Source organism: Hordeum vulgare, chromosome 3H, assembly GCF_904849725.1.
Source record: "Hordeum vulgare subsp. vulgare chromosome 3H, MorexV3_pseudomolecules_assembly, whole genome shotgun sequence".
In the NCBI taxonomy this organism is placed as follows: Eukaryota; Viridiplantae; Streptophyta; class Magnoliopsida; order Poales; family Poaceae; genus Hordeum; species Hordeum vulgare.
In genome coordinates this window covers 8266745-8288408 of record NC_058520.1, presented here as the reverse complement: position 1 = coordinate 8288408, position 21664 = coordinate 8266745, and positions in this window count along the sequence as shown.

Sequence of the window (21664 nt, the reverse complement as noted above, 5' to 3'; positions counted from 1 at the left end):
GCGATGACGAGGGCGACGCGGACGTAGACGAAGCAGACGGACGGAGGCGAGCAGTCGCGTGATCGCTCCCCAAAAACCTAATCGCCCCTCTCCCGTACAGGAACCGGAGAGGCGAGGTTTCGGAGGCCTGCTCTCCCGTCGACCGTGTACGCGGTAAACGGGACGGAGTCGCCGGCGGCAGCAACAGTCAAGGAACGAAGGCGTGAGGCAGATGTGATCTGATTTTCGTGACGGCTAGGGTAGGCGATCGCGTGCTTATAAAGGCGGCTGGGTGGAGAGACGTGGGCCAAGCCCACGTCCGAGTCGGTAACAGCCACGATCCGACGTCTCGGATCGTTCCTTGTCTGTTACGTATCCTCCGTTCCTGACCGGCAAAAATAAGCGCGTAGATATGAGCTCGGCTCATTCCCGCAACCCGCGTCGCGTCGTGACGAGGCGTGGCAAGGCGGGCGGCGGAGGAGGAGTGCGCGAGGGCACCTTCTCTTCTCACTCTCCAATAGCATGTGGAAGAGAGACCCTTATAAAGGGGTCCAAACTCTCCTCCACTAGCGGGGTGGGACTAAACTCCCACCACCTTGCCATGCCACCACCTACATGGGCCCTTGTAGATTTTCTGAAATTCTCTAATGGGCCTAAGGCTCACCTCCAAATTTCAACAATCCCCCACCAGATCTCAAGGGCACATCGTGTTCCCTCGTTCCAATCACTGTTTTAATATACCAGCATTTTAGTGAAGACCTATTAAGGTTGAGCTTCACCTAGAACAAGTAGCTACACTCCTTTACAACTGAACAATGGACTATGCCTTGAATTGTCAGCTTGGCGTAAAAGAGCTTCACCACAAGTCTTACTAGTACTAGACTGCCGAAGGTGACCCCTCGGGTGGAGCATATTAGTCACACTCCTGGCCTATTCATGAGTTTACTAGAGATCACCCAAACCTCATAGACTGTGACCAGCAGTCAAGCTCATATAGGTGTGTTCCTCCCAAGATCGCTCTATAGGACAACATCTTGCTTACATATAAGCTTTAGAACACATTAAGACAGTAGTCATCCTACCGCACAGTATCCGAGAGTATTGCATCTCCAACGGAGTGGGTTAGTAAAGTTACTCTCCTCAGTTCACCACTGGCTTGTTTTCCCAGGTCCTACTTCACGGGATCTCCGATCATATAGGTTGGGTTACTACCATGGCAACTCATGTGGGTCTCATACCCATCTCCCTCGATGCACTATCTATCACAACACGTGATAGCCCTTTAGTAAAGGGATCTGCCAGATTCTTAGCCGTTTGGATATAATCCAACGCTATCACTCCGGAGTTTCTCAAACGTCTGACAGCCTTCAATCTCATTCTTATATGTTTGTTGGACTTCATATTGTCCTTTGAACTCTTCACTTTAACAATAACCGTCTGATTATCGCAGTTCATAAGGATAGCCGGAACCGGCTTCTCAACCACAGGTAAGTCCATCAAAAGATCTCGAAGAAATTCTGCTTCGACACCAGATGTGTCTAATGCTGTTAATTCTGCTTCCATTGTCGATCTTGTTAAGATCGTTTGCTTGCAAGACTTCCAGGAAACAGCACCAACCCCAAGAGTAAACATATACCCAGTAGTGGCCTTCATCTCATCAGCATCAGAGATCCAATTCGCATCACTATACCCTTCAAGAACCGATGGGAATCCCGTATAGTGAAGCCCGTGGTTGACAGTACCTTTCAAGTAGCGCATAATTCTTTCAACGGCACGCCAATGATCATCGCCTGGGTTTGCAACAAACCGGCTAAGTTTGCTCACAGCAAACGCGATGTCAGGCCTCGTTGCGCTAGCTAGGTACATAAGTGAACCGATAATTTGAGAGAATCTCAATTGATCTATAGCTGCGCCTTTAAACTTTCGAATAAGCACACTAGGATCATATGGTGTTTGACAAATTTTGCAGTCTGAATATCCAAAGCGACTCAAAATCTTATCAACATAGTGGGATTGCAGAAGTGTAATCCCACCCTCATCATCTCTCAACAGCTTGATGTTCAAGATAACATCAGCCACCCCAAGGTCCTTCATCTCAAAGTTTTGAGACAGAAAAGACTTAACCTCCTCAATTACTTTGAGGTTGGTTCCAAATATCAGTATGTCATCAACATACAAGCACAATATAACTCCTTCGCCCCCACCATGGCGATAGTATACACATTTGTCAGCTTCATTAACAACGAAGCCAACAGATGTCAGAGTTGTATTAAACTTCTCATGCCATTGCTTAGGTGCTTGTCTCAGACCATATAAAGATTTCAGAAACTTACACACCTTTCCTTCCTGACCTTCTATCACAAAGCCATCTGGCTGTTGCATATAGATTTCCTCATTTAGCTCTCCATTCAGGAAAGCCGTCTTAACGTCCATTTGATGAACGAGAAGACCATGAGAGGCCGCCAATGAGAGTAGTACTCTAATGGTGGTCAGTCTAGCCATAGGTGAATAAGTATCGAAGAAATCTTCCTCTTCTTTCTGGGCATAGCCCTTGGCCACAAGCCTAGCCTTGTACTTTTCAATCGTACCATCGGGCCTAAGCTTCTTTTTGAACACCCACTTGCATCCCAATGGTTTGCAACCATAGGGACGATCAGTGATTTCCCATGTCCCGTTCGCCATGATGGAATCCATCTCGCTACGGACCGCAGCTTTCCAGTAATCAGCATCTGGAGAAGCATACGCTTCTGAAATAGAAGTGGGATTATCATCCACGAGGTATACGAAGAAATCATCACCAAAGGTCTTTGCAGTCCTTTGTCTCTTGCCCCTACCACGGGCTTTCTCGTCATCCTCCTTAGGATTTTCATCATGTGTTTGTTCATAATATTCCATAGGAATGGCAGGCTCAGGAGTTATCTCAGATTCCTGTCTAGAAGTGCTTTGCATATCTCTCATGGGAAATATATCCTCAAAGAATGTAGCATCCCTCGACTCCATTATTGTACCGACCTTCACGTCAGGTACCTCAGATTTCACTACTAGAAATCTATAGCCTACGCTATTCTTAGCGTATCCCAAATTAACGCAATCCACAGTCTTTGGTCCAAGCTTACGTTTCTTGGGGATCGGTACATTGACTTTCGCCAAGCAGCCCCAAGTACGTAAGTACGAGAGTGTCGTCCTTCTCTTCGACCACTCCTCGTAGGGAGTGACCTCATTATCTTTTGTAGGAACTTTATTCAGGACATGACACGCGGTCAATATAGCCTCCCCCCACCATGCCTTGGATAAACCCGATGTATCTAACATGGCGTTAACCAAATCAGTTAGAGTACGGTTTTTCCGCTCGGCAACCCCGTTTGACTGGGGTGAATAGGGAGACGTCCTCTCATGAATAATGCCGTGTTCCGCACAAAATGAATCAAATTCGTTTGAGAAGTACTCTCCACCACGATCAGACCGGACTCGTTTAATTTTCTTTTCAAGTTGATTCTCAACTTCTGCCTTATAGATTTTAAAGTAGTGTAGAGCCTCATCTTTAGTATTTAACAGATACACATAGCAAAATCTAGTGGAATCATCTATCAATGTCATGAAGTATTTCTTTCCACCTTTAGTCAACACACCATTCATCTCACAAAGATCAGAATGTATGAGTTCTAATGGTGCCAAGTGTCTCTCCTCTGCAGCCTTGTGAGGCTTGCGAGGTTGCTTTGCTTGCACACACGAGTGGCACTTAGAACCTTTGGCTAAAGTGAAAGTTGGGATTAAATTTAGTTTTGCTAGCCGCGACATAACACCGAAACTTATGTGACAAAGACGTGAATGCCAAACTTCAGATTCATTAACACCCGAATGAATATTGTTCACGACTTTATTACACAAATCTGCTAGAGAAAGGCGGAACAGACCTCCGCATTCATAACCTTTTCCAACGAAAAGTCCATATTTCGTAACTACTACTTTATTAGACTCGAACACCAACTTAAACCCTTCTCTACACAGAAGGGAGCCACTAACGAGATTCTTCTTGATGGCGGGGACATGCTGCACGTTCTTCAGCTGCACGATCCTTCCCGAAGTAAACTTCAGATCGACCGTGCCAACACCAAGAACAGAAGCACTCGCGCCATTCCCCATCAATATGGACCCGCGACCGGTGGCCTGATAAGAAGAGAACAATGACAAGTCAGCACACACATGAATATTTGCACCCGTGTCCACCCACCAATCGGTGGACTGACAAACTGTAAATACAGTAAGTAAATTACCGTACCCAGATGCACCACTTTCATTGTTGCCCACAATCATGTTTGCAGACTTGGAGTCCTGCGCCGGCTTCTTGTACTTGTTTGGGCATTTGTTCGCCCAATGTTCCTCTGAACCACAAGTATAGCAGCCATCTCCCTTCTTATTCTTCTTGAAGGGCTTCTTCCCCTTCTTCTTGAAGTCGGTATTCTGTTGGACAGAGTTCTTTCCCTTGGGCTTGTGAGAATTGAAGTTCCTCTGATGTACCATATTGGCAGCAGAAGAGCTTTCCACCGCTTTTCCATTGGAGTCCTTTGCTCTCGAGTTCTGCTCAACACTCAGATGGCCGATGATGTCCTCTACTGAGAACTCACGCCTCTGATGTTTCAGAGTAGTAGCAAAGTTCCTCCAGGAATTAGGGAGCTTAGCAATTATACAGCCCGCGACAAACTTGCCCGGCAAATTGCACTTAAGAACCTCAAGTTCCTTAGCTATGCATATTATCTCATGAGCTTGTTCCAATACAGAACGGTTGTCAACCATCTTGTAATCGTGGAACTGCTCCATAACATACATCTCACTCCCAGCATCGGTGGCCCCGAATTTAGATTCGAGCGCCTGCCACAAGTCCTTGGCAACATGCATATGTAAATATGCATCAACCAGCTTATCTCCGATCACGCTAATGACTGCTCCAAGGAATAGGACGGTGGCCTCCTTAAACATCTTCTCCTGTTCAGGAGTGATAGTTTCCGTAGGAGTGACACCGGCTACCCAGAACACGTTCATAGCCGTGAGCCATAAGGTGGTTCTCGTTTGCCAACGCTTGAAAAAAGTACCGGTAAACTTATCCGGTTTCAGTGCAGCAGCAAAACCATTACTCGAAAAATTCCTACAGACATTAGGTTTTTGGATTGTTGAGTAAACATGCAATTTTCCGAGTAGATTAATCCACAAAACAATAACTAGCATGGCATTGACTAGACTAATGACATACTGATCTTGAGCTAACCTAGCACATACTACGCATATAGTGGATACATCTATGCAAGCAAGTAGTACTGCTAGAATAAATACGAACAAGAGGATAAACGATTCATACCCTCCAATCGGCCAGTTGGCCGTAGCAGCAGCAGCGGCGACGGCGGCAGTATCCTGTGCCGTCTTCTTCTCGGCTTCCTCGCGGAGACGATCAGCTTCGCTTGGTGAAGACATGGCGATGACGAGGGCGACGCGGACGTAGACGAAGCAGACGGACGGAGGCGAGCAGTCGCGTGATCGCTCCCCAAAAACCTAATCGCCCCTCTCCCGTACAGGAACCGGAGAGGCGAGGTTTCGGAGGCCTGCTCTCTCCCGTCGACCGTGTACGCGGTAAACGGGACGGAGTCGCCGGCGGCAGCAGCAGTCAAGGAACGAAGGCGTGAGGCAGATGTGATCTGATTTTCGTGACGGCTAGGGTAGGCGATCGCGTGCTTATAAAGGCGGCTGGGTGGAGAGACGTGGGCCAAGCCCACGTCCGAGTCGGTAACAGCCACGATCCGACGTCTCGGATCGTTCCTTGTCTGTTACGTATCCTCCGTTCCTGACCGACAAAAATAAGCGCGTAGATATGAGCTCGGCTCATTCCCGCAACCCGCGTCGCGTCGTGACGAGGCGTGGCGAGGCGGGCGGCGGAGGAGGAGTGCGCGAGGGCACCTTCTCTTCTCACTCTCCAATAGCATGTGGAAGAGAGACCCTTATAAAGGGGTCCAAACTCTCCTCCACTAGCGGGGTGGGACTAAACTCCCACCACCTTGCCATGCCACCACCTATATCGGCCCTTGTAGATTTTCTGAAATTCTCTAATGGGCCTAAGGCCCACCTCCAAATTTCAACAATCCCCCACCAGATCTCAAGGGCACATCGTGTTCCCTCGTTCCAATCACTGTTTTAATATACCAGCATTTCAGTGAAGACCTATTAAGGTTGAGCTTCACCTAGAGCAAGGAGCTACACTCCTTTACAACTGAACAATGGACTATGCCTTGAATTGTCAGCTTGGCGTAAAAGAGCTTCACCACAAGTCTTACTAGTACTAGACTGCCGAAGGTGACCCCTCGGGTGGAGCATATTAGTCACACTCCTGGCCTATTCATGAGTTTACTAGAGATCACCCAAACCTCATAGACTGTGACCAGCAGTCAAGCTCATATAGGTGTGTTCCTCCAAAGATCGCTCTGTAGGACAGCATCTTGCTTACATATAAGCTTTAGAACACATTAAGACAGTAGTCATCCTACCGCACAGTATCCGAGAGTATTGCATCTCCAACGGAGTGGGTTAGTAAAGTTACTCTCCTCAGTTCACCACTGGCTTGTTTTCCCAGGTCCTACTTCACGGGATCTCCGATCATATAGGTTGGGTTACTACCATGGAAACTCATGTGGGTCTCATACCCATCTCCCTCGATGCACTATCTATCACAACACGTGATAGCCCTTTAGTAAAGGGATCTGCCAGATTCTTAGCCGTTTGGATATAATCCAACGCTATCACTCCGGAGTTTCTCAAACGTCTGACAGCCTTCAATCTCATTCTTATATGTTTGTTGGACTTCATATTGTCCTTTGAACTCTTCACTTTAACAATAACCGTCTGATTATCGCAGTTCATAAGGATAGCCGGAACCGGCTTCTCAACCACAGGTAAGTCCATCAAAAGATCTCGAAGAAATTCTGCTTCGACACCAGATGTGTCTAATGCTGTTAATTCTGCTTCCATTGCCGATCTTGTTAAGATCGTTTGCTTGCAAGACTTCCAGGAAACAGCACCACCCCCAAGAGTAAACATATACCCAGTAGTGGCCTTCATCTCATCAGCATCAGAGATCCAATTCGCATCACTATACCCTTCAAGAACCGATGGGAATCCCGTATAGTGAAGCCCGTGGTTGACAGTACCTTTCAAGTAGCGCATAATTCTTTCAACGGCACGCCAATGATCATCGCCTGGGTTTGCAACAAACCGGCTAAGTTTGCTCACAGCAAACGCGATGTCAGGCCTCGTTGCGCTAGCTAGGTACATAAGTGAACCGATAATTTGAGAGAATCTCAATTGATCTATAGCTGTGTCTTTAAACTTTCGAATAAGCACACTAGGATCATATGGTGTTTGACAAATTTTGCAGTCTGAATATCCAAAGCGACTCAAAATCTTATCAACATAGTGGGATTGCAGAAGTGTAATCCCACCCTCATCATCTCTCAACAGCTTGATGTTCAAGATAACATCAGCCACCCCAAGGTCCTTCATCTCAAAGTTTTGAGACAGAAAAGACTTAACCTCCTCAATTACTTTGAGGTTGGTTCCAAATATCAGTATGTCATCAACATACAAGCACAATATAACTCCTTCACCCCACCATGGCGATAGTATACACATTTGTCAGCTTCATTAACAACGAAGCCAACAGATGTCAGAGTTGTATTAAACTTCTCATGCCATTGCTTAGGTGCTTGTCTCAGACCATATAAAGATTTCAGCAACTTACACACCTTTCCTTCCTGACCTTCTATCACAAAGCCATCTGGCTGTTGCATATAGATTTCCTCATTTAGCTCTCCATTCAGGAAAGCCGTCTTAACGTCCATTTGATGAACGAGAAGACCATGAGAGGCCGCCAATGAGAGTAGTACTCTAATGGTGGTCAGTCTAGCCACAGGTGAATAAGTATCGAAGAAATCTTCCTCTTCTTTTAGGGCATAGCCCTTGGCCACAAGCCTAGCCTTGTACTTTTCAATCGTACGATCGGGCCTAAGCTTCTTTTTGAACACCCACTTGCATCCCAATGGTTTGCAACCATAGGGACGATCAGTGATTTCCCATGTCCCGTTCGCCATGATGGAATCCATCTCGCTACGGACCGCAGCTTTCCAGTAATCAGCATCTGGAGAAGCATACGCTTCTGAAATAGAAGTGGGATTATCATCCACGAGGTATACGAAGAAATCATCACCAAAGGTCTTTGCAGTCCTTTGTCTCTTGCCCCTACCACGGGCTTCCTCGTCATCCTCCTCAGGATTTTCATCATGTGTTTGTTCATAATATTCCATAGGAATGGCAGGCTCAGGAGTTATCTCAGATTCCTGTCTAGAAGTGCTTTGCATATCTCTCATGGGAAATATATCCTCAAAGAATGTAGCATCCCTCGACTCCATTATTGTACCGACCTTCACGTCAGGTACCTCAGATTTCACTACTAGAAATCTATAGCCTACGCTATTCTTAGCGTATCCCAAATTAACGCAATCCACAGTCTTTGGTCCAAGCTTACGTTTCTTGGGGATCGGTACATTGACTTTCGCCAAGCAGCCCCAAGTACGTAAGTACGAGAGTGTCGTCCTTCTCTTCGACCACTCCTCGTAGGGAGTGACCTCATTATATTTTGTAGGAACTTTATTCAGGACATGACACGCGGTCAATATAGCCTCCCCCCACCATGCCTTGGATAAACCCGATGTATCTAACATGGCGTTAACCAAATCAGTTAGAGTACGGTTTTTCCGCTCGGCAACCCCGTTTGACTGGGGTGAATAGGGAGGCGTCCTCTCATGAATAATGCCGTGTTCCGCACAAAATGAATCAAATTCGTTTGAGAAGTACTCTCCACCACGATCAGACCGGACTCGTTTAATTTTCTTTTCAAGTTGATTCTCAACTTCTGCCTTATAGATTTTAAAGTAGTGTAGAGCCTCATCTTTAGTATTTAACAGATACACATAGCAAAATCTAGTGGAATCATCTATCAATGTCATGAAGTATTTCTTTCCACCTTTAGTCAACACACCATTCATCTCACAAAGATCAGAATGTATGAGTTCTAATGGTGCCAAGTGTCTCTCCTCTGCAGCCTTGTGAGGCTTGCGAGGTTGCTTTGCTTGCACACACGAGTGGCACTTAGAACCTTTGGCTAAAGTGAAAGTTGGGATTAAATTCAGTTTTGCTAGCCGCGACATAACATCGAAACTTATGTGACAAAGACGTGAATGCCAAACTTCAGATTCATTAACACCCGAATGAATATTGTTCACGACTTTATTACACAAATCTGCTAGAGAAAGGCGGAACAGACCTCCGCATTCATAACCTTTTCTAACGAAAAGTCCATATTTCGTAACTACTACTTTATTAGACTCGAACGCCAACTTAAACCCTTCTCTACACAGAAGGGAGCCACTAACGAGATTCTTCTTGATGGCGGGGACATGCTGCACGTTCTTCAGCTGCACGATCCTTCCCGAAGTAAACTTCAGATCGACCGTGCCAACACCAAGAACAGAAGCACTCGCGCCATTCCCCATCAATACGGACCCGCGACCGGTGGCCTGATAAGAAGAGAACAATGACAAGTCAGCACACACATGAATATTTGCACCCGTGTCCACCCACCAATCGGTGGACTGACAAACTGTAAATACAGTAAGTAAATTACCGTACCCAGATGCACCACTTTCATTGTTGCCCACAATCATGTTTGCAGACTTGGAGTCCTGCGCCGGCTTCTTGTACTTGTCTGGGCATTTGTTCGCCCAATGTTCCTCTGAACCACAAGTATAGCAGCCATCTCCCTTCTTATTCTTCTTGAAGGGCTTCTTCCCCTTCTTCTTGAAGTCAGTATTCTGTTGGACAGAGTTCTTTCCCTTGGGCTTGTGAGAATTGAAGTTCCTCTGATGTACCATATTGGCAGCAGAAGAGCTTTCCACCGCTTTTCCATTGGAGTCCTTTGCTCTCGAGTTCTGCTCAACACTCAGATGGCCGATGATGTCCTCTACTGAGAACTCACGCCTCTGATGTTTCAGAGTAGTAGCAAAGTTCCTCCAGGAATTAGGGAGCTTAGCAATTATACAGCCCGCGACAAACTTGCCCGGCAAATTGCACTTAAGAACCTCAAGTTCCTTAGCTATGCATATTATCTCATGAGCTTGTTCCAATACAGAACGGTTGTCAACCATCTTGTAATCGTGGAACTGCTCCATAACATACATCTCACTCCCAGCATCGGTGGCCCCGAATTTAGATTCGAGCGCCTCCCACAAGTCCCTGGCAACATGCATATGTAAATATGCATCAACCAGCTTATCTCCGATCACGCTAATGACTGCTCCAAGGAATAGGACGGTGGCCTCCTTAAACATCTTCTCCTGTTCAGGAGTGATAGTTTCCGTAGGAGTGACACCGGCTACCCAGAACACGTTCATAGCCGTGAGCCATAAGGTGGTTCTCGTTTGCCAACGCTTGAAAAAAGTACCGGTAAACTTATCCGGTTTTAGTGCAGCAGCAAAACCATTACTCGAAAAATTCCTACAGACATTAGGTTTTTGGATTGTTGAGTAAACAGGCAATTTTCCGAGTAGATCAATCCACAAAACAATAACTAGCATGGCATTGACTAGACTAATGACATACTGATCTTGAGCTAACCTAGCACATACTACGCATATAGTGGATACATCTATGCAAGCAAGTAGTACTGCTAGAATAAATACGAACAAGAGGATAAACGATTCATACCCTCCAATCGGCCAGTTGGCCGTAGCAGCAGCAGCGGCGACGGCGGCAGTATCCTCTGCCGTCTTCTTCTCGGCTTCCTCGCGGAGACGATCAACTTCGCTTGGTGAAGACATGGCGATGACGAGGGCGACGCGGACGTAGACGAAGCAGATGGACGGAGGCGAGCAGTCGCGTGATCGCTCCCCAAAAACCTAATCGCCCCTCTCCCGTACAGGAACCGGAGAGGCGCGGTTTCGGAGGCCTGCTCTCCCGTCGACCGTGTACGCGGTAAACGGGACGGAGTCGCCGGCGGCAGCAGCAGTCAAGGAACGAAGGCGTGAGGCAGATGTGATCTGATTTTCGTGACGGCTAGGGTAGGCGATCGCGTGCTTATAAAGGCGGCTGGGTGGAGAGACGTGGGCCAAGCCCACGTCCGAGTCGGTAACAGCCACGATCCGACGTCTCGGATCGTTCCTTGTCTGTTACGTATCCTCCGTTCCTGACCGGCAAAAATAAGCGCGTAGATATGAGCTCGGCTCATTCCCGCAACCCGCGTCGCGTCGTGACGAGGCGTGGCGTGGCGTGGCGAGGCGGGCGGCGGAGGAGGAGTGCGCGAGGGCACCTTCTCTTCTCACTCTCCAATAGCATGTGGAAGAGAGACCCTTATAAAGGGGTCCAAACTCTCCTCCACTAGCGGGGTGGGACTAAACTCCCACCACCTTGCCATGCCACCACCTACATGGGCCCTTGTAGATTTTCTGAAATTCTCTAATGGGCCTAAGGCCCACCTCCAAATTTCAACAATCCCCCACCAGATCTCAAGGGCACATCGTGTTCCCTCGTTCCAATCACTGTTTTAATATACCAGCATTTCAGTGAAGACCTATTAAGGTTGAGCTTCACCTAGAACAAGTAGCTACACTCCTTTACAACTGAACAATGGACTATGCCTTGAATTGTCAGCTTGGCGTAAAAGAGCTTCACCACAAGTCTTACTAGTACTAGACTGCCGAAGGTGACCCCTCGGGTGGAGCATATTAGTCACACTCCTGGCCTATTCATGAGTTTACTAGAGATCACCCAAACCTCATAGACTGTGACCAGCAGTCAAGCTCATATAGGTGTGTTCCTCCAAAGATCGCTCTATAGGACAACATCTTGCTTACATATAAGCTTTAGAACACATTAAGACAGTAGTCATCCTACCGCACAGTATCCGAGAGTATTGCATCTCCAACGGAGTGGGTTAGTAAAGTTACTCTCCTCAGTTCACCACTGGCTTGTTTTCCCAGGTCCTACTTCACGGGATCTCCGATCATATAGGTTGGGTTACTACCATGGCAACTCATGTGGGTCTCATACCCATCTCCCTCGATGCACTATCTATCACAACACGTGATAGCCCTTTAGTAAAGGGATCTGCCAGATTCTTAGCCGTTTGGATATAATCCAACGCTATCACTCCGGAGTTTCTCAAACGTCTGACAGCCTTCAATCTCATTCTTATATGTTTGTTGGACTTCATATTGTCCTTTGAACTCTTCACTTTAACAATAACCGTCTGATTATCGCAGTTCATAAGGATAGCCGGAACCGGCTTCTCAACCACAGGTAAGTCCATCAAAAGATCTCGAAGAAATTCTGCTTCGACACCAGATGTGTCTAATGCTGTTAATTCTGCTTCCATTGTCGATCTTGTTAAGATCGTTTGCTTGCAAGACTTCCAGGAAACAACACCAACCCCAAGAGTAAACATATACCCAGTAGTGGCCTTCATCTCATCAGCATCAGAGATCCAATTCGCATCACTATACCCTTCAAGAACCGATGGGAATCCCGTATAGTGAAGCCCGTGGTTGACAGTACCTTTCAAGTAGCGCATAATTCTTTCAACGGCACGCCAATGATCATCGCCTGGGTTTGCAACAAACCGGCTAAGTTTGCTCACAGCAAACGCGATGTCAGGCCTCGTTGCGCTAGCTAGGTACATAAGTGAACCGATAATTTGAGAGAATCTCAATTGATCTATAGCTGTGCCTTTAAACTTTCGAATAAGCACACTAGGATCATATGGTGTTTGACAAATTTTGCAGTCTGAATATCCAAAGCAACTCAAAATCTTATCAACATAGTGGGATTGCAGAAGTGTAATCCCACCCTCATCATCTCTCAACAGCTTGATGTTCAAGATAACATCAGCCACCCCAAGGTCCTTCATCTCAAAGTTTTGAGACAGAAAAGACTTAACCTCCTCAATTACTTTGAGGTTGATTCCAAATATCAGTATGTCATCAACATACAAGCACAATATAACTCCTTCGCCCCCACCATGGCGATAGTATACACATTTGTCAGCTTCATTAACAACGAAGCCAACAGATGTCAGAGTTGTATTAAACTTCTCATGCCATTGCTTAGGTGCTTGTCTCAGACCATATAAAGATTTCAGCAACTTACACACCTTTCCTTCCTGACCTTCTATCACAAAGCCATCTGGCTGTTGCATATAGATTTCCTCATTTAGCTCTCCATTCAGGAAAGCCGTCTTAACGTCCATTTGATGAACGAGAAGACCATGAGAGGCCGCCAATGAGAGTAGTACTCTACTGGTGGTCAGTCTAGCCACAGGTGAATAAGTATCGAAGAAATCTTCCTCTTCTTTCTGGGCATAGCCCTTGGCCACAAGCCTAGCCTTGTACTTTTCAATCGTACCATCGGGCCTAAGCTTCTTTTTGAACACCCACTTGCATCCCAATGGTTTGCAACCATAGGGACGATCAGTGATTTCCCATGTCCCGTTCGCCATGATGGAATCCATCTCGCTACGGACCGCAGCTTTCCAGTAATCAGCATCTGGAGAAGCATACGCTTCTGAAATAGAAGTGGGATTATCATCCACGAGGTATACGAAGAAATCATCACCAAAGGTCTTTGCAGTCCTTTGTCTCTTGCCCCTACCACGGGCTTCCTCGTCATCCTCCTCAGGATTTTCATCATGTGTTTGTTCATAATATTCCATAGGAATGGCAGGCTCAGGAGTTATCTCAGATTCCTGTCTAGAAGTGCTTTGCATATCTCTCATGGGAAATATATCCTCAAAGAATGTAGCATCCCTCGACTCCATTATTGTACCGACCTTCACGTCAGGTACCTCAGATTTCACTACTAGAAATCTATAGCCTACGCTATTCTTAGCGTATCCCAAATTAACGCAATCCACAGTCTTTGGTCCAAGCTTACGTTTCTTGGGGATCGGTACATTGACTTTCGCCAAGCAGCCCCAAGTACGTAAGTACGAGAGTGTCGTCCTTCTCTTCAACCACTCCTCGTAGGGAGTGACCTCATTATCTTTTGTAGGAACTTTATTCAGGACATGACACGCGGTCAATATAGCCTCCCCCCACCATGCCTTGGATAAACCCGATGTATCTAACATGGCGTTAACCAAATCAGTTAGAGTACGGTTTTTCCGCTCGGCAACCCCGTTTGACTGGGGTGAATAGGGAGGCGTCCTCTCATGAATAATGCCGTGTTCCGCACAAAATGAATCAAATTCGTTTGAGAAGTACTCTCCACCACGATCAGACCGGACTCGTTTAATTTTCTTTTCAAGTTGATTCTCAACTTCTGCCTTATAGATTTTAAAGTAGTGTAGAGCCTCATCTTTAGTATTTAACAGATACACATAGCAAAATCTAGTGGAATCATCTATCAATGTCATGAAGTATTTCTTTCCACCTTTAGTCACCACACCATTCATCTCACAAAGATCAGAATGTATGAGTTCTAATGGTGCCAAGTGTCTCTCCTCTGCAGCCTTGTGAGGCTTGCGAGGTTGCTTTGCTTGCACAGACGAGTGGCACTTAGAACCTTTGGCTAAAGTGAAAGTTGGGATTAAATTCAGTTTTGCTAGCCGCGACATAACACCGAAACTTATGTGACAAAGACGTGAATGCCAAACTTCAGATTCATTAACACTCGAATGAATATTGTTCACGACTTTATTACACAAATCTGCTAGAGAAAGGCGGAACAGACCTCCGCATTCATAACCTTTTCCAACGAAAAGTCCATATTTCGTAACTACTACTTTATTAGACTCGAACACCAACTTAAACCCTTCTCTACACAGAAGGGAGCCACTAACGAGATTCTTCTTGATGGCGGGGACATGTTGCACGTTCTTCAGCTGCACGATCCTTCCCGAAGTAAACTTCAGATCGACCGTGCCAACACCAAGAACAGAAGCACTCGCGCCATTCCCCATCAATACGGACCCGCGACCGGTGGCCTGATAAGAAGAGAACAATGACAAGTCAGCACACACATGAATATTTGCACCCGTGTCCACCCACCAATCGGTGGACTGACAAACTGTAAATACAGTAAGTAAATTACCGTACCCAGATGCACCACTTTCATTGTTGCCCACAATCATGTTTGCAGACTTGGAGTCCTGCGCCGGCTTCTTGTACTTGTTTGGGCATTTGTTCGCCCAATGTTCCTCTGAACCACAAGTATAGCAGCCATCTCCCTTCTTATTCTTCTTGAAGGGCTTCTTCCCCTTCTTCTTGAAGTCGGTATTCTGTTGGACAGAGTTCTTTCCCTTGGGCTTGTGAGAATTGAAGTTCCTCTGATGTACCATATTGGCAGCAGAAGAGCTTTCCACCGCTTTTCCATTGGAGTCCTTTGCTCTCGAGTTCTGCTCAACACTCAGATGGCCGATGATGTCCTCTACTGAGAACTCACGCCTCTGATGTTTCAGAGTAGTAGCAAAGTTCCTCCAGGAATTAGGGAGCTTAGCAATTATACAGCCCGCGACAAACTTGCCCGGCAAATTGCACTTAAGAACCTCAAGTTCCTTAGCTATGCATATTATCTCATGAGCTTGTTCCAATACAGAACGGTTGTCAACCATCTTGTAATCGTGGAACTGCTCCATAACATACATCTCACTCCCAGCATCGGTGGCCCCGAATTTAGATTCGAGCGCCTCCCACAAGTCCTTGGCAACATGCATATGTAAATATGCATCAACCAGCTTATCTCCGATCACGCTAATGACTGCTCCAAGGAATAGGACGGTGGCCTCCTTAAACATCTTCTCCTGTTCAGGAGTGATAGTTTCCGTAGGAGTGACACCGGCTACCCAGAACACGTTCATAGCCGTGAGCCATAAGGTGGTTCTCGTTTGCCAACGCTTGAAAAAAGTACCGGTAAACTTATCCGGTTTCAGTGCAGCAGCAAAACCATTACTCGAAAAATTCCTACAGACATTAGGTTTTTGGATTGTTGAGTAAACATGCAATTTTCCGAGTAGATTAATCCACAAAACAATAACTAGCATGGCATTGACTAGACTAATGACATACTGATCTTGAGCTAACCTAGCACATACTACGCATATAGTGGATACATCTATGCAAGCAAGTAGTACTGCTAGAATAAATACGAACAAGAGGATAAACGATTCATACCCTCCAATCGGCCAGTTGGCCGTAGCAGCAGCAGCGGCGACGGCGGCAGTATCCTCTGCCGTCTTCTTCTCGGCTTCCTCGCGGAGACGATCAGCTTCGCTTGGTGAAGACATGGCGATGACGAGGGCGACGCGGACGTAGACGAAGCAGACGGACGGAGGCGAGCAGTCGCGTGATCGCTCCCCAAAAACCTAATCGCCCCTCTCCCGTACAGGAACCGGAGAGGCGCGGTTTCGGAGGCCTGCTCTCCCGTCGACCGTGTACGCGGTAAACGGGACGGAGTCGCCGGCGGCAGCAGCAGTCAAGGAACGAAGGCGTGAGGCAGATGTGATCTGATTTTCGTGACGGCTAGGGTAGGCGATCGCGTGCTTATAAAGGCGGCTGGGTGGAGAGACGTGGGCCAAGCCCACGTCCGAGTCGGTAACAGCCACGATCCGACGTCTCGGATCGTTCCTTGTCTGTTACGTATCCTCCGTTCCTGACCGGCAAAAATAAGCGCGTAGATATGAGCTCGGCTCATTCCCGCAACCCGCGTCGCGTCGTGACGAGGCGTGGCGTGGCGAGGCAGGCGGCGGAGGAGGAGTGCGCGAGGGCACCTTCTCTTCTCACTCTCCAATAGCATGTGGAAGAGAGACCCTTATAAAGGGGTCCAAACTCTCCTCCACTAGCGGGGTGGGACTAAACTCCCACCACCTTGCCATGCCACCACCTACATGGGCCCTTGTAGATTTTCTGAAATTCTCTAATGGGCCTAAGGCCCACCTCCAAATTTCAACAATCCCCCACCAGATCTCAAGGGCACATCGTGTTCCCTCGTTCCAATCACTGTTTTAATATACCAGCATTTCAGTGAAGACCTATTAAGGTTGAGCTTCACCTAGAACAAGTAGCTACACTCCTTTACAACTGAACAATGGACTATGCCTTGAATTGTCAGCTTGGCGTAAAAGAGCTTCACCACAAGTCTTACTAGTACTAGACTGCCGAAGGTGACCCCTCGGGTGGAGCATATTAGTCACACTCCTAGCCTATTCATGAGTTTACTAGAGATCACCCAAACCTCATAGACTGTGACCAGCAGTCAAGCTCATATAGGTGTGTTCCTCCAAAGATCGCTCTATAGGACAACATCTTGCTTACATATAAGCTTTAGAACACATTAAGACAGTAGTCATCCTACCGCACAGTATCCGAGAGTATTGCATCTCCAACGGAGTGGGTTAGTAAAGTTACTCTCCTCAGTTCACCACTGGCTTGTTTTCCCAGGTCCTACTTCACGGGATCTCCGATCATATAGGTTGGGTTACTACCATGGCAACTCATGTGGGTCTCATACCCATCTCCCTCGATGCACTATCTATCACAACACGTGATAGCCCTTTAGTAAAGGGATCTGCCAGATTCTTAGCCGTTTGGATATAATCCAACGCTATCACTCCGGAGTTTCTCAAACGTCTGACAGCCTTCAATCTCATTCTTATATGTTTGTTGGACTTCATATTGTCCTTTGAACTCTTCACTTTAACAATAACGGTCTGATTATCGCAGTTCATAAGGATAGCCGGAACCGGCTTCTCAACCACAGGTAAGTCCATCAAAAGATCTCGAAGAAATTCTGCTTCGACACCAGATGTGTCTAATGCTGTTAATTCTGCTTCCATTGTCGATCTTGTTAAGATCGTTTGCTTGCAAGACTTCCAGGAAACAGCACCAACCCCAAGAGTAAACATATACCCAGTAGTGGCCTTCATCTCATCAGCATCAAAGATCCAATTCGCATCACTATACCCTTCAAGAACCGATGGGAATCCCGTATAGTGAAGCCCGTGGTTGACAGTACCTTTCAAGTAGCGCATAATTCTTTCAACGGCACGCCAATGATCATCGCCTGGGTTTGCAACAAACCGGCTAAGTTTGCTCACAGCAAACGCGATGTCAGGCCTCGTTGCGCTAGCTAGGTACATAAGTGAACCGATAATTTGAGAGAATCTCAATTGATCTATAGCTGTGCCTTTAAACTTTCGAATAAGCACACTAGGATCATATGGTGTTTGACAAATTTTGCAGTCTGAATATCCAAAGCGACTCAAAATCTTATCAACATAGTGGGATTGCAGAAGTGTAATCCCACCCTCATCATCTCTCAACAGCTTGATGTTCAAGATAACATCAGCCACCCCAAGGTCCTTCATCTCAAAGTTTTGAGACAGAAAAGACTTAACCTCCTCAATTACTTTGAGGTTGGTTCCAAATATCAGTATGTCATCAACATACAAGAACAATATAACTCCTTCGCCCCCACCATGGTGATAGTATACACATTTGTCAGCTTCATTAACAACGAAGCCAACAGATGTCAGAGTTGTATTAAACTTCTCATGCCATTGCTTAGGTGCTTGTCTCAGACCATATAAAGATTTCAGCAACTTACACACCTTTCCTTCCTGACCTTCTATCACAAAGCCATCTGGCTGTTGCATATAGATTTCCTCATTTAGCTCTCCATTCAGGAAAGCCGTCTTAACGTCCATTTGATGAACGAGAAGACCATGAGAGGCCGCCAATGAGAGTAGTACTCTAATGGTGGTCAGTCTAGCCATAGGTGAATAAGTATCGAAGAAATCTTCCTCTTCTTTCTGGGCATAGCCCTTGGCCACAAGCCTAGCCTTGTACTTTTCAATCGTACCATCGGGCCTAAGCTTCTTTTTGAACACCCACTTGCATCCCAATGGTTTGCAACCATAGGGACGATCAGTGATTTCCCATGTCCCGTTCGCCATGATGGAATCCATCTCGCTACGGACCGCAGCTTTCCAGTAATCAGCATCTGGAGAAGCATACGCTTCTGAAATAGAAGTGGGATTATCATCCACGAGGTATACGAAGAAATCATCACCAAAGGTCTTTGCAGTCCTTTGTCTCTTGCCCCTACCACGGGCTTTCTCGTCATCCTCCTCAGGATTTTCATCATGTGTTTGTTCATAATATTCCATAGGAATGGCAGGCTCAGGAGTTATCTCAGATTCCTGTCTAGAAGTGCTTTGCATATCTCTCATGGGAAATATATCCTCAAAGAATGTAGCATCCCTCGACTCCATTATTGTACCGACCTTCACGTCAGGTACCTCAGATTTCACTACTAGAAATCTATAGCCTACGCTATTCTTAGCGTATCCCAAATTAACGCAATCCACAGTCTTTGGTCCAAGCTTACGTTTCTTGGGGATCGGTACATTGAGTTTCGCCAAGCAGCCCCAAGTACGTAAGTACGAGAGTGTCGTCCTTCTCTTCAAGCACTCCTCGTAGGGAGTGACCTCATTATCTTTTGTAGGAACTTTATTCAGGACATGACACGCGGTCAATATAGCCTCCCCCCACCATGCCTTGGATAAACCCGATGTATCTAACATGGCGTTAACCAAATCAGTTAGAGTACGGTTTTTCCGCTCGGCAACCCCGTTTGACTGGGGTGAATAGGGAGGCGTCCTCTCATGAATAATGCCGTGTTCCGCACAAAATGAATCAAATTCGTTTGAGAAGTACTCTCCACCACGATCAGACCGGACTCGTTTAATTTTCTTTTCAAGTTGATTCTCAACTTCTGCCTTATAGATTTTAAAGTAGTGTAGAGCCTCATCTTTAGTATTTAACAGATACACATAGCAAAATCTAGTGGAATCATCTATCAATGTCATGAAGTATTTCTTTCCACCTTTAGTCAACACACCATTCATCTCACAAAGATCAGAATGTATGAGTTCTAATGGTGCCAAGTGTCTCTCCTCTGCAGCCTTGTGAGGCTTGCGAGGTTGCTTTGCTTGCACACACGAGTGGCACTTAGAACCTTTGGCTAAAGTGAAAGTTGGGATTAAATTCAGTTTTGCTAGCCGCGACATAACACCGAAACTTATGTGACAAAGACGTGAATGCCAAACTTCAGATTCATTAACACCCGAATGAATATTGTTCACGACTTTATTACACAAATCTGCTAGAGAAAGGCGGAACAGACCTCCGCATTCATAACCTTTTCCAACGAAAAGTCCATATTTCGTAACTACTACTTTATTAGACTCGAACACCAACTTAAACCCTTCTCTACACAGAAGGGAGCCACTAACGAGATTCTTCTTGATGGCGGGGACATGCTGCACGTTCTTCAGCTGCACGATCCTTCCCGAAGTAAACTTCAGATCGACCGTGCCAACACCAAGAACAGAAGCACTCGCGCCATTCCCCATCAATATGGACCCGCGACCGGTGGCCTGATAAGAAGAGAACAATGACAAGTCAGCACACACATGAATATTTGCACCCGTGTCCACCCACCAATCGGTGGACTGACAAACTGTAAATACAGTAAGTAAATTACCGTACCCAGATGCACCACTTTCATTGTTGCCCACAATCATGTTTGCAGACTTGGAGTCCTGCGCCGGCTTCTTGTACTTGTTTGGGCATTTGTTCGCCCAATGTTCCTCTGAACCACAAGTATAGCAGCCATCTCCCTTCTTATTCTTCTTGAAGGGCTTCTTCCCCTTCTTCTTGAAGTCGGTATTCTGTTGGACAGAGTTCTTTCCCTTGGGCTTGTGAGAATTGAAGTTCCTCTGATGTACCATATTGGCAGCAGAAGAGCTTTCCACCGCTTTTCCATTGGAGTCCTTTGCTCTCGAGTTCTGCTCAACACTCAGATGGCCGATGATGTCCTCTACTGAGAACTCACGCCTCTGATGTTTCAGAGTAGTAGCAAAGTTCCTCCAGGAATTAGGGAGCTTAGCAATTATACAGCCCGCGACAAACTTGCCCGGCAAATTGCACTTAAGAACCTCAAGTTCCTTAGCTATGCATATTATCTCATGAGCTTGTTCCAATACAGAACGGTTGTCAACCATCTTGTAATCGTGGAACTGCTCCATAACATACATCTCACTCCCAGCATCGGTGGCCCCGAATTTAGATTCGAGCGCCTCCCACAAGTCCTTGGCAACATGCATATGTAAATATGCATCAACCAGCTTATCTCCGATCACGCTAATGACTGCTCCAAGGAATAGGACGGTGGCCTCCTTAAACATCTTCTCCTGTTCAGGAGTGATAGTTTCCGTAGGAGTGACACCGGCTACCCAGAACACGTTCATAGCCGTGAGCCATAAGGTGGTTCTCGTTTGCCAACGCTTGAAAAAAGTACCGGTAAACTTATCCGGTTTCAGTGCAGCAGCAAAACCATTACTCGAAAAATTCCTACAGACATTAGGTTTTTGGATTGTTGAGTAAACATGCAATTTTCCGAGTAGATTAATCCACAAAACAATAACTAGCATGGCATTGACTAGACTAATGACATACTGATCTTGAGCTAACCTAGCACATACTACGCATATAGTGGATACATCTATGCAAGCAAGTAGTACTGCTAGAATAAATACGAA